Source organism: Rutidosis leptorrhynchoides, chromosome 2 (assembly GCF_046630445.1).
Source record: "Rutidosis leptorrhynchoides isolate AG116_Rl617_1_P2 chromosome 2, CSIRO_AGI_Rlap_v1, whole genome shotgun sequence".
Taxonomy (NCBI): Eukaryota; Viridiplantae; Streptophyta; class Magnoliopsida; order Asterales; family Asteraceae; genus Rutidosis; species Rutidosis leptorrhynchoides.
In genome coordinates this window covers 649380726-649391680 of record NC_092334.1, presented here as the reverse complement: position 1 = coordinate 649391680, position 10955 = coordinate 649380726, and the positions used below count along the sequence as shown (strand labels likewise).

General features: G+C 31.1%; 1 long non-coding RNA gene across 4 annotated transcripts; it reads left to right on the top strand.

Moving 5' to 3' along the window:
* The first annotated feature begins 7436 nt into the window (after positions 1-7436).
* On the top strand, positions 7437-10386 carry LOC139893776 (uncharacterized). 4 transcript variants are annotated; one of them, XR_011774703.1, is made up of 6 exons: positions 7437-7646; positions 7963-8074; positions 8159-8245; positions 9371-9436; positions 9693-9831; positions 9935-10386. It is a non-coding gene; the product is annotated as an uncharacterized lncRNA (long non-coding RNA). The 4 variants fall into 4 exon arrangements; XR_011774701.1 differs by having other exon boundaries at positions 7963-8245; XR_011774702.1 differs by having other exon boundaries at positions 7438-8074.
* Positions 10387-10955: the final 569 nt, after the last annotated feature.

Below are 10955 nucleotides of genomic sequence, written 5' to 3'. Positions count from 1 at the left end.
AAGTTTTCTACTATTTGAGAAAAAATAAAATCTAAACATGCATATTTTTAAATTCAAAATAATTGAGGAACAATAATAATGAAATAACAGATTAATAATTTGTAGTGATATTTAGATTTAAATGAGTATTTAACGCAGTTTGTATACTAATTTGCCATGGTATATAGAGGTTCAGTATGTTTCTCAAAAATTAAATTGTCTTTTCTCTTCGTCCCATATGAAATCAATGCAAATTGAAGATCTCTTATGTATATACATCCTTCTATTTATGGTTTTTAAAGAGGGTTTTTTCAACTCTTAGATTCCTAACTAGTGGGGCGGTCTGGCGTTTGCGTCGGTTCTTCACCTTTGATTAACATTAATTACGTATCTAATTATTTAGAAAGTAACTATTTATTATTATTATTATTTTTTTCTTTTTGTCGAGGAAGGACCCAAAATGGTTATGTGATTGATTTTTAATAAGTGTGAAAGTAATTATTCATCATTTTTTATTTTAGTTTTCGTCTTGTCGAGAGAAAAGACTCAAATGCTCAATCAATAAAGTAAGACGTACGATCGGCAAAACTTGGCTCACGAACCCGCACTGCTATGTTTCGTAGCTGGTGTCAAATGGGTTGTGGTTGCGCCCTCTGCATCTCTTTCTGTTTGCACAGTTTGCTGGACTGTTCATAGTGTTCCAAATTTATGTTCGTGAACATGTAACTAATTGTTTTTGAGATTAGCACATTGAGTGAGGCTACTGCTAATTGTTAATAGTTTGTAGTGCCTAATTGTTTTTGTGGGTGTGCATGATAAAAGTCATGCTGCTACTAATTGTTTGCAGTGCCTAATTTTTGATTAACCGTTTGAACTTTACTTATATTCGGTCTATCTATAATAATTAATCTATATCTTCAATTTTTTTCAACTTCTTGCTTTGAGTTTTTTTCGCTATTTTCAGCCAATAATTTTTTCAACAAATGAAGTAGGTATTCACCCAATAATAATAATGTATTTCATATCTTACTGTATAATATAATGTATGAATGTGTTTTTATTTGAATTTTTCTTTCAGAACAAATTACATGCTCGAAGCTAGGTACCTGAAGGAATTCGGTTGCAATGGTTGTGGGCGTTGGTGGTTATGGCCTATGTTAAACAGCAGGTTGCGTTTACCTATTTTCTTATTGTCATTTGTTGGTTTGTTGTTTTGCGCTTCACGCTACAATCAGTCATAGTTATTTTGACGATTTCCCATATAATGAATACAAAAAGGGTTGTCTGTCGTTTTGGGTTATAATAACATGGGAAATGAAATTTTGTTTGGTTATTGTAGCGCTGTAACATCTATGGTAATTACTAGTCTTCATCTTGTTTTTTTTCTTTCTTTTTCAGTGATTGGAATGGAAGGAAGAGAGGTCATGTTTACAGGTTTCTAAGGTTTCAGGGATTTGTATGATACTGCTCATGCATTAATATACACATGTTGGTGCACAAAAGGTCATTATTATTGTAACCTTTTGGATTACACATGAATGTGCCATCTGTTTTAATCGATAAAATGTTTTTATTTTGATGCAGTGGGTTAGCCATAAAAATCATTGTGGAAACATATATGTGGTGTGAATTTCATATGCCTTCTTAATCCAAATAAATATCAAAATTTACTCAAAGCAAGTTGGAGTGATGCACTCTTCGAGTTGGTTAAGGTACTTAAGTTTATCCAATAAATAGTTTTTCGGTTATATCTTTCTTCTTTTTCTTAATTAAAATTATCTCCAGCTATGATACAAAACATGTAGTTTGGAGTTGTACTAATGACAGGGTTAGTTGTTTGTGTGTTGAAAATTTTAATCATATAAAATAATAGGTAATAGGTAATATGACCAAAAATGACAGTTATGTTGTGAATTTAGAGTGCAAGTCTCTCAATTTTGTTTAAACACAAGGCCACTAACTTTCTTATAGGTTGTGGATGGTATGAAACCAGTTATTCAGAATTGACCAGGGATAAAAGGAAAGTTGTTTTCTGAATCAAAAATATGTTTGATATACATATGTACGACGAGTAACCACATTTTAGATATTGTTATGCTATCTAGATTCTGGCAAGTGTACATTCATGGCTCGAATTCAAATAGTTGCAATGGGTGGCAAATTCTACGTAATCAGGTTATATGGTGTTTGGAGTTGCCTTAAAAATATACCCAACATGCATTAAGAGTCGCTTTGAACCTAACAATGGCGAAGAAATGAAAATGGCAAACGGCGACACACACTAATATACTAATTTCTACTTAGTAAAAGTTCCGTACAATTTGTTATATCTATTTAACTCTTTATAGACTATAAAATTGATTGAAACGGTTAATGAGCAATGAATTTTATCAACTAATAAAATCGGCCAAACAGTGGGTTTAAATAACCCAAAAAACTTTTAAAATTAGATTGGACAAGTAGTCCAACACAATTAGCTCAAAAATGTATGTTAACTTTATACATAACATGTATGTTATTAATTTTATGTATGTTATTAGTAATTTGTAATGCTAACAACTATTTTACAAATTTATTTGACAAACAGATACATCTAATAGTTAATGTGTGGCATGTGCAATTACATCATAACCTTGTTAACATAATATTAACTTTACTAAATGGTAATTTCCACTGACAGACTTGAGCGTCGAATAGATGTTCAAGACAAAAATAAATGGTTGTCGTATTCAAGGTGTTCAACAAGATTTTTTTTATTATATTTTTACACTTTGTGCATTGTTATATTGTTTATTTATGTCATCATAATTGTTATATTGTTTATGTAAGAAGCTGAGTAAAAATCAATGAAATTGAATAAAAATTATAAACCCTCAATTGAAAAGATAATAGAGAAAAATATACGAAGAAAAAAAATTATAATCTATGAAAAGTAAAAGATACCTAACGTGATAATGAGACAGATGACTTTAGAACCATTAAAAAAAAAAGAAGCTTGTTTATAAGTATCCATGGAGAAGCATTTGGGGAGAAAGAAGAAAAAGAGGTAGGTTTTTTTTAGAGTGGACTCCCTACTATTTCTCCCTTGATATTTATTTTGTAGGATTTAAAATCCTTCCCTGCCATCAGTTAAGAATGCAACAAATTTCATCTCCTTCTTACAATCAAATGTATACTAGAACTTACTAAAGCACCGTATGCAGAATAAATCACCGAATATTTTAAATCTGGGTACTAATTTAAGGTTAGGGTTTAGGGTTTAGTGTATAGGGTTTAGGTTTTAGATTTTAGGGTTTAAGGTTTAGATTTTAGAATTTATGGTTTACGGTTTAGGGTATAGATTTTAGGGTTTAAGGTTAAGGGTTGGTGGTTTAGGATTTAGATATAGGGTTTAGGGTTTAGAGTTTAGTGTATAGGGTTTAGTGTTTAGGGTTAGGGTTTAGTGTTTAAGGTTTATGGTTTAGACTTTAAGGTTTAAGGTTTAGATTTTAGAATTTATGGTTTAGGGTTTAGGGTACAGGGTTTGGGGCTTATGATTTAGTTTTTACAATTTATGGTAGAGTATAGATATAGGGTTTAGGGTTTAGTGTATACGATTTAGGATTTAAGGTTTCGGGTTTAGTGTATATGGTTTAGGGTATATAGTTTAGGGTTTAGAGTTTAGGGTTTAGAATTTAGGGTTTGGATATTAGAATTTAAGGTCTGGGGTTTAAGGTTTAGGGTTTAGTGTGTAAGGTAAAGGGTCGATGGTTTAGAGTTTATGGTTTAGGGTTTAGGGTTTAGGATTTAGGGTTGGTTTAGGGATTAGGGTTTAGGGTTTAGGATTTAGGGTTGGTTTAGGGATTAGGGTTTAGGGTTTAGGGTTTAAGGTTAGGTTTAGGGTTTAGGGTTTAGAGCTTAGTGTATAGGGTTTAACCTTTATGGATAAAAAGGATTAACGTTGAGAGTTAATGATTTAAGGTTTTTGGAATTGTTATTTAGGGTTTACGGTTTATTGTTTACAATTTAGGATTGAGGGTTTAGGATTAAGATTTTAGAATATATGCTTTAGGGTTTAGGGTTTAGTTTATAGGATTTACGGTTTAGTGTTTAGGGTTTAGGTTTAAGAGTATAGGGTTTAGAGTTTAGGCTTTAGAGTTTAGGGTTTAGATTTTAGATTTTAGGTTTAGAGTTTAAGGTTTTATGGTTTAGGGTTTAATGTATAGGGTTTAGTGTATAGGGTTTAGGTTTTAGAGTTTAGGGTTTAGAGTTTAGGGTTTAGGGTTTAGAGTTTAGGGTTTGGGATTTAGGGTTTAGTGTGTAGGGTTAAGGGTTGGTGGTTTAGGGTTTAGATATAGGGTTTAGGGTTTAGAGTTTATGGTTTAGACTTTAAGGTTTTGATTTATGGTTTAGTCTTTAAGGTTTTGATTTTAGAATTTATGGTTTAGGGTTTATGGCTTAGGGTTTAGTTTTTACAATTTATGGTTTAGAGTATAGATATATAGTTTAAGGTTAGGGTTTAGTCTATAGGATTTAGGGTTTAGGGTTTAGTGTATAGGGTTAGGGTATATGGTTTAGGGTTTAAATTTTAAAATTTAAGGTTTCGGGTTTAGGATATAGGGTTTAAGGTTTTGAGTTTAGTGTTTAATGTATAGGGTTTAGGGTTGGTGGTTTAGGGTTTAGGGTTTAGAGTTTAGTGTAGGGTTTAGTGTAGGTTATAAAGTATTAGATTACAAAAATTGAAATAATTTATTCTAACTACATTTACATGAGTCAAATATAAGTAATATGTTATTTATTTTTTTTAATTTGTAGAAAGAAAAGAAAAAAAAGCAAAGAATAGAGAAGCAGTTATGAAACACCGCAAAAAAAAAAAATTACAATATTATGCATTTTATTACAAATATAATGTTTTAACTCATTATAGGTTGACGAATTGCGACAGAAGACTTTCTTAAGGATGCACAAAGTACTAACAACAAGACAAAGAATTATGACATTATTCAAAATTCATGATCATCTAACAAGAATAACTACATTGTCGAATATGTGGGAAAATACAACGCAGATCTAAGATAATCTTCCACATTTTTTAATTCAATCGCCTAAAACTAATCACAATATCGAAGATTATTTATTTGATTTGAATCAAAGTTTTTATTTTTTTTATTTATTAATTAGTACATTTTGAAACTTTAAAAATTTGAATCTCCTGTAAAATATTTGGTTTAATGTTCATCATAGACTTAATAATAGTTCGTTAGTACATTTTGAAAACCTTAAAAATTTCAAACCCCTATAAAACATATGGTTTAATATTCATCTACACATAATAATAGTTTTTTAATTTATATATTTAATTTTATAGCTTAAATGATTAGACCCTTTAAAAAATCCCTCGAAATCGCGGGTCTTTAACTAGTATGTATATATATATATATATATATATATATATATATATATATATATATATATATATATATATATTAGGTATGGAGCACGTGCGTTGCACGACGGTTTTAATATTATTGCAAAGATTAAGAATGTATAATATTAACAACATAACATTAAAACATAGATTATGTTTCATCTATCCGAGATAGTGGCACGTATAGTTGTCAATGACTAAAGACCATTTTTGAAAGAAATAAACCAACGCGCGATAGTGATTGTCCTTGACTGTTGTCCGACGATACGATAAGCATACGTGAAGATCTTCTCAACATATTATCCATGACAATCAAGTTTTATCAACCGGCTATAAATGTGAGACAGTAACTGATTTTATAATCCATAAATTTTGGGTGCAAGTTATTGTGGTCAACTTAAAGTGTAATCATTATATTAAAATTCATTAAGTGTGACATCATTTTGTAAATTATATATTAATGAAAGATAATAAGATTTTGATAATCAAAAAAATCAAATACAGTTGTAGATGACAGACAACTGATTAAAGTTTAGGATAGTACAAAAGTTCAATCATACTACCAACCGTAACATATATTCAAACTACTTCAAAAGAACTGTACTTTGATGCATTCACAAAAGAGTAACACCTTGAATATGGCATTTGATCTACAATCGATTCTAGTTGCGTTTCCGTTTTAATCTTTTGTTCACTTTCTTCAGACAAAACATCGATTTACTCGACACGTACTCAACCTCACATTCATCCCCAAAATTCAAGTTGTTAACCCTTTTAAACTTCCTCCAGCAACTGGAAACAATGTACTGAGGTTGTTGTCTTCCTTTCTTAGCCAGAAAACCCCATTCAACATCTATGCCTTGTTCATTAACAATTATCAAACTTCGTCCAGATTTAACTCCAGGTATTTGATAGAATTCCAAAAGAATATGCTAAATTAAAGCAAAAAATAAGTACAACATTAGATGAAAAAATTTGTAATTATGGGAAATTAGTAAAGAATTAATTATGTAACCTATAAGTTGTAAAATATTATTGTATGTTGTAGAGTAATAGTGAGTAATAACAAATTAAATTAAAGATTTTTGTTAAGACGTTTACCCATGTCGCAGAAGGTTCGATTTAAATTTGATAACACAATCCTGATGAATAGCTTCGGAAGGTCCCTCGTTTAAGACTTCTGTTTGTACAACATGAGTCGATGTTTGACAAATTGGTGCTGTTGATTGCTTTTGAGTAACAAAGGATGGTTCAAAACTCGTAAATTCAAAATTGTAGCAATCAACGGGCTTGAATAGCATAATGCTACAAAGCTTGACATGGTTTGGAGGAATGATTTCCATCCTGTGATAAAACATAAGTGGACATCATCGTACTGCATCTGAATCTCCGCACGATGACCGGTAATTGACTATCGTACTGCATCTTCATAAGTGGACATTCATGGTAAGGGGTTTTACTGCTCATGCTTGTGGATTGGACCAGGTTTTCTTCTGGGCAACGGTTGGGAGCGGGTTATGCAACTGCGAGAGATGAACGCATGAGTGGTTAAATCCCCCTGGGTGATAGGGGGACCCCATGCTGCTGTTGAAAAAAATAGATATGTATAAAGTTATATATATATATATATATATATATATATATATATATATATATATATATATATATATATATATATATATATATATATATATATATATATATATATATATATCTATTTTCATATGTCCTATGTGTCATCACCTCTTTCAATCAAGCCCCACTTGAAAAATAATATCTACTCACAATAAACCTATACATATACAAGATTTGTTCCTATATTTTTTTATCTCACAAACTACCTATACATATATATATATATATACATACACCACATCATCAACCAACATGGCAAAATGGAATCAGTTTGAATTCAAAATGGGGTTAATTTACACAATTTCTTGCTTTAATTCAAATTCAAATTATTACAATTTCCAAAGCAAACACTCAATTATACTCACATATACCAACCAAGATTTCCATATTACCTCTAATTTATACACCATACTCTCTCACAATTCAAAATCTAAACTAAAATCTACCCATTTCCTATCCTCTCTCCAGTTCATTCAAAAAACCTTCCCGGATCTAATACCCACGCCCTCTCTCTTCAACATCCATTCTCCCACATCCTTTTGAATCGCCGATTGTTGCCTCCGATCGCCCCAATATTAAACTCCGCTACAACAGATTAAATCGCTACACTTTTCTGCTTCTGATGGTATAAACTATTTATATTATGTCTTGCATACCTCAAATCGTCGAAACCTTCATTCTTATCCTTGCGTTATTCTTCTTCTTTTTATTCTTACGTTCTTCTTCTTCTACTCAATCAAGGTGGCGAATTTAGGGTTTTAGGGTTTCATGATAGTCAGAATGATTAGAGGGATAAGCACGATAGTCAGTTTTAAGGTTTAACCTTTTTTTACTAAATCTGCAGAACCTTTAGGATTTCAATTGCGGTTTCTGATTCAATTCATATTCATTTATATTTCCTAATTATGAATATATTATTTATCTGTTATTATAAATTTCAGGAATTGGATGAGATGAAAAAACGATTGAAAGCTTTGTCATTAACTGCACCTTTCGATTTGATGGGGCAATCGTTAGATACGATTTGTCATATCATAATATGACAAGTTTAAGGTCGAACTTATGATTTTTTTTCAATTATTTAAATTTATGTAATATCTGTAAGTTAATCAGTCTTCTAATCTTTATAATTTGTAGATGGTGTTTATATCATAGGCAGTGTCGATATTGTTGGCGCTTACTTGACGTGACATATGTGGTAGCGTAAATACATGTTCTCGGAAGGTATATATTATATATATGCGTGTTTGTTTCACATGTGTTTATTTCATGTATTTATTTCAAGTATGTGTGTGTAGGTGGCATTTACAACCCATTAACTTAGGCATGGGATGCTTTGATTCACGTTTTATCATAGCTGTCTATAAATTACTTTTGGAATTGCTATGGGTCAATTTTAATGTGGCTTATATGGGTCAATTTGAATGGGTCAAATGAGTAAAAAGTCATCCAGCTGAAGTTTAAATGTTTTTTTAATTTTGTGTTTTATTTTATATGTATAAATTACATTACCTTTGGAACTGATATGGGTCACATTTAAATGGGACTGATTTGGGTCAATTCGAATGGGTCAAAGGAGTTAAAAAAAAAAAAAAAAAAAAAAATAGGACTGATATGGGAAGGCAGGGAACAACAAATTTGACCCAAACCCATTGACCCGTTATCCAGTTCAACCCACCCGTCACTTTTGTCAAAGGAGTTAAAAATCATCCGACATTACCTTTTGAACTGATATGGGTCAAATTTAAATGGGACTGCTATGGGTCAATTTAAATGTGTCAAGGCAGTGAACTGGATTTATATACTTTTTGAAATAATATATAGATATCTATAAATAGATATAAATAGATACAGATTATAGGAACTGATATGGGTATGCCTCAATTAGAAAATATGGGATTCATCGATAAATTCGAATGGGTCAAATGAGTTAAAATGATCCATACATTACTTTTGGAACTGATATGGGTCAAATTTAAATGGGACTTATATGGGTCAATTCGAATGGGCTGATATGGGTCAATTCGAATGGGTTAAGGCAGGGTACTGGATATATATTCTTTTAAAAAATATATATAGATATCTTTAAATAGATATAGATTATATAGAATAAATATATATTTTCTTTATAATAGAATATATCTATAAAATATACATATCATTATACATTACCGATATAATTTACATAAACTTTTATGTCTATTTGAGTTTTTTTGTGTTTACCAGTTGTTTGAAAATATGTGTGAATGAGTCACTATCTTTGATTCCTTTGCTTTAACCGGACAGCGAATTGATTGGTTCATGATTTGGTTTTTGTTAACTAATAATAATGGTCATGCTTTCTTTTAGTTTGTTCTTAGGTTGTCGAAGAAGTTGAAAAGCTTACAGCTTATGGGTGTGTTCTTTTAGATTACGGTAACTTCTACCTCAATTATTATATATTTATTATTTGTTATTTTCAGTTGTTAATTGTTGTTTTTCCAATAATATGTGCTTTTAACGAAAATCTCTACAAGTTTAACTTAATTGTTATACTACGTCTATTATGATTCAAATCAATTATTGGTTAGTTTTTGTGTGTATTAATATCAAGAATCAAAACAGAACTATGATTCGCCAAAGTTCAATTACCGAATGTTCGTTATCTTATGAATTACGCGATGGTACGCAGGTGTAAGGTGTTACACGTAAATGCTCATGTCAAGGAAGAAAGATGAGGTAAAGGGACGGAGGGAAAGAACAAATCCTCACAAAATAATCAATTTCCTTCAAATCATAAGGGTTTGTATTGTACTAATTCTAATGGCTTGGTACGCATATCTATTTTGCAACGACTGCTTAATTTCAGTTAAGTTGGTGTAAGATAATCAAATTTAATAATATCCTCTAAAGGGTTTATGTTCAATATCACAGGGATCACAATAGAAAGGTTTTTTTTTGGATGAGGCTTTAAATGGAGTACAAAGTGATGATGATGAAGCACTTGATGGAAAAAATTAAGATGGACCAAAAAAGGGTTTAGAACTAAAGATTGCTTAAATGGAAATGAGAATTAACAAAATTGAAGACAGGCTAAGAGAAGTTGCTGCTCTTGAAGTTTTGCTCTACTTTGTAGTACAAGCACATGGCTGAGTAGATAAGATCAAGGTTGAAAAAGATGCGAGACGGGGCCGAAACGGTAGTGACCTCAAAATGTCGCAACGGAAAAAACGGGGTCGAAACGGATGTTGACTTTTATATATATAAATATATATTTACACATATTTTAGAGCTAAAAAACCTTCGTTGACAAGTTTGTACCTATAATTGCTATTAGCGTTAATATAATACAAAATGGAATACTAAACTAAGTCAATTTTGATTGATTTGACCGACTTTTGACCGATTTTAACAGAATTTCTGACTTTTGACTGACGTTAACCTAATTTTTTCTGCATTTGACCTGACTTTTGACCATTGACCAACTTATAAGAAAACGGGACGGGGTCGAAACGGTTTAGTCACCAAAACGCCGCAACGGGCGTCGAAACGGACACAACGGACGCCGTTTACAACAGTGGATAAGATGCTATTGATAATTATTTATTTCAGATTTTACTTGCACAACTCTTTTTTTCTAGAGCACAAGATTGGGCTGACTATTAAGGTTGTATTCTTGAGATTTTTTTATAAGAGAAAGGAATGGAAACTAGAGGATAAATTATTATTTGACCATTCTTGAGTTTATTTTATGAAGGAAAGGAGAGGGGAAGAAATGATAAGGGATGATAGTGTCTAGGCTTTTTTATTGTCACTACTCTCCGCCCACTTTTGGGCTGATTGTACTGGAAAAGAGATCTCGTAAATACTATGACTACTATATACCTCCAATCTTACTATTATATTTTATTATTTATTTATTTATCAGTCTTCTTCTCGGGTCATCAAAAGCAAG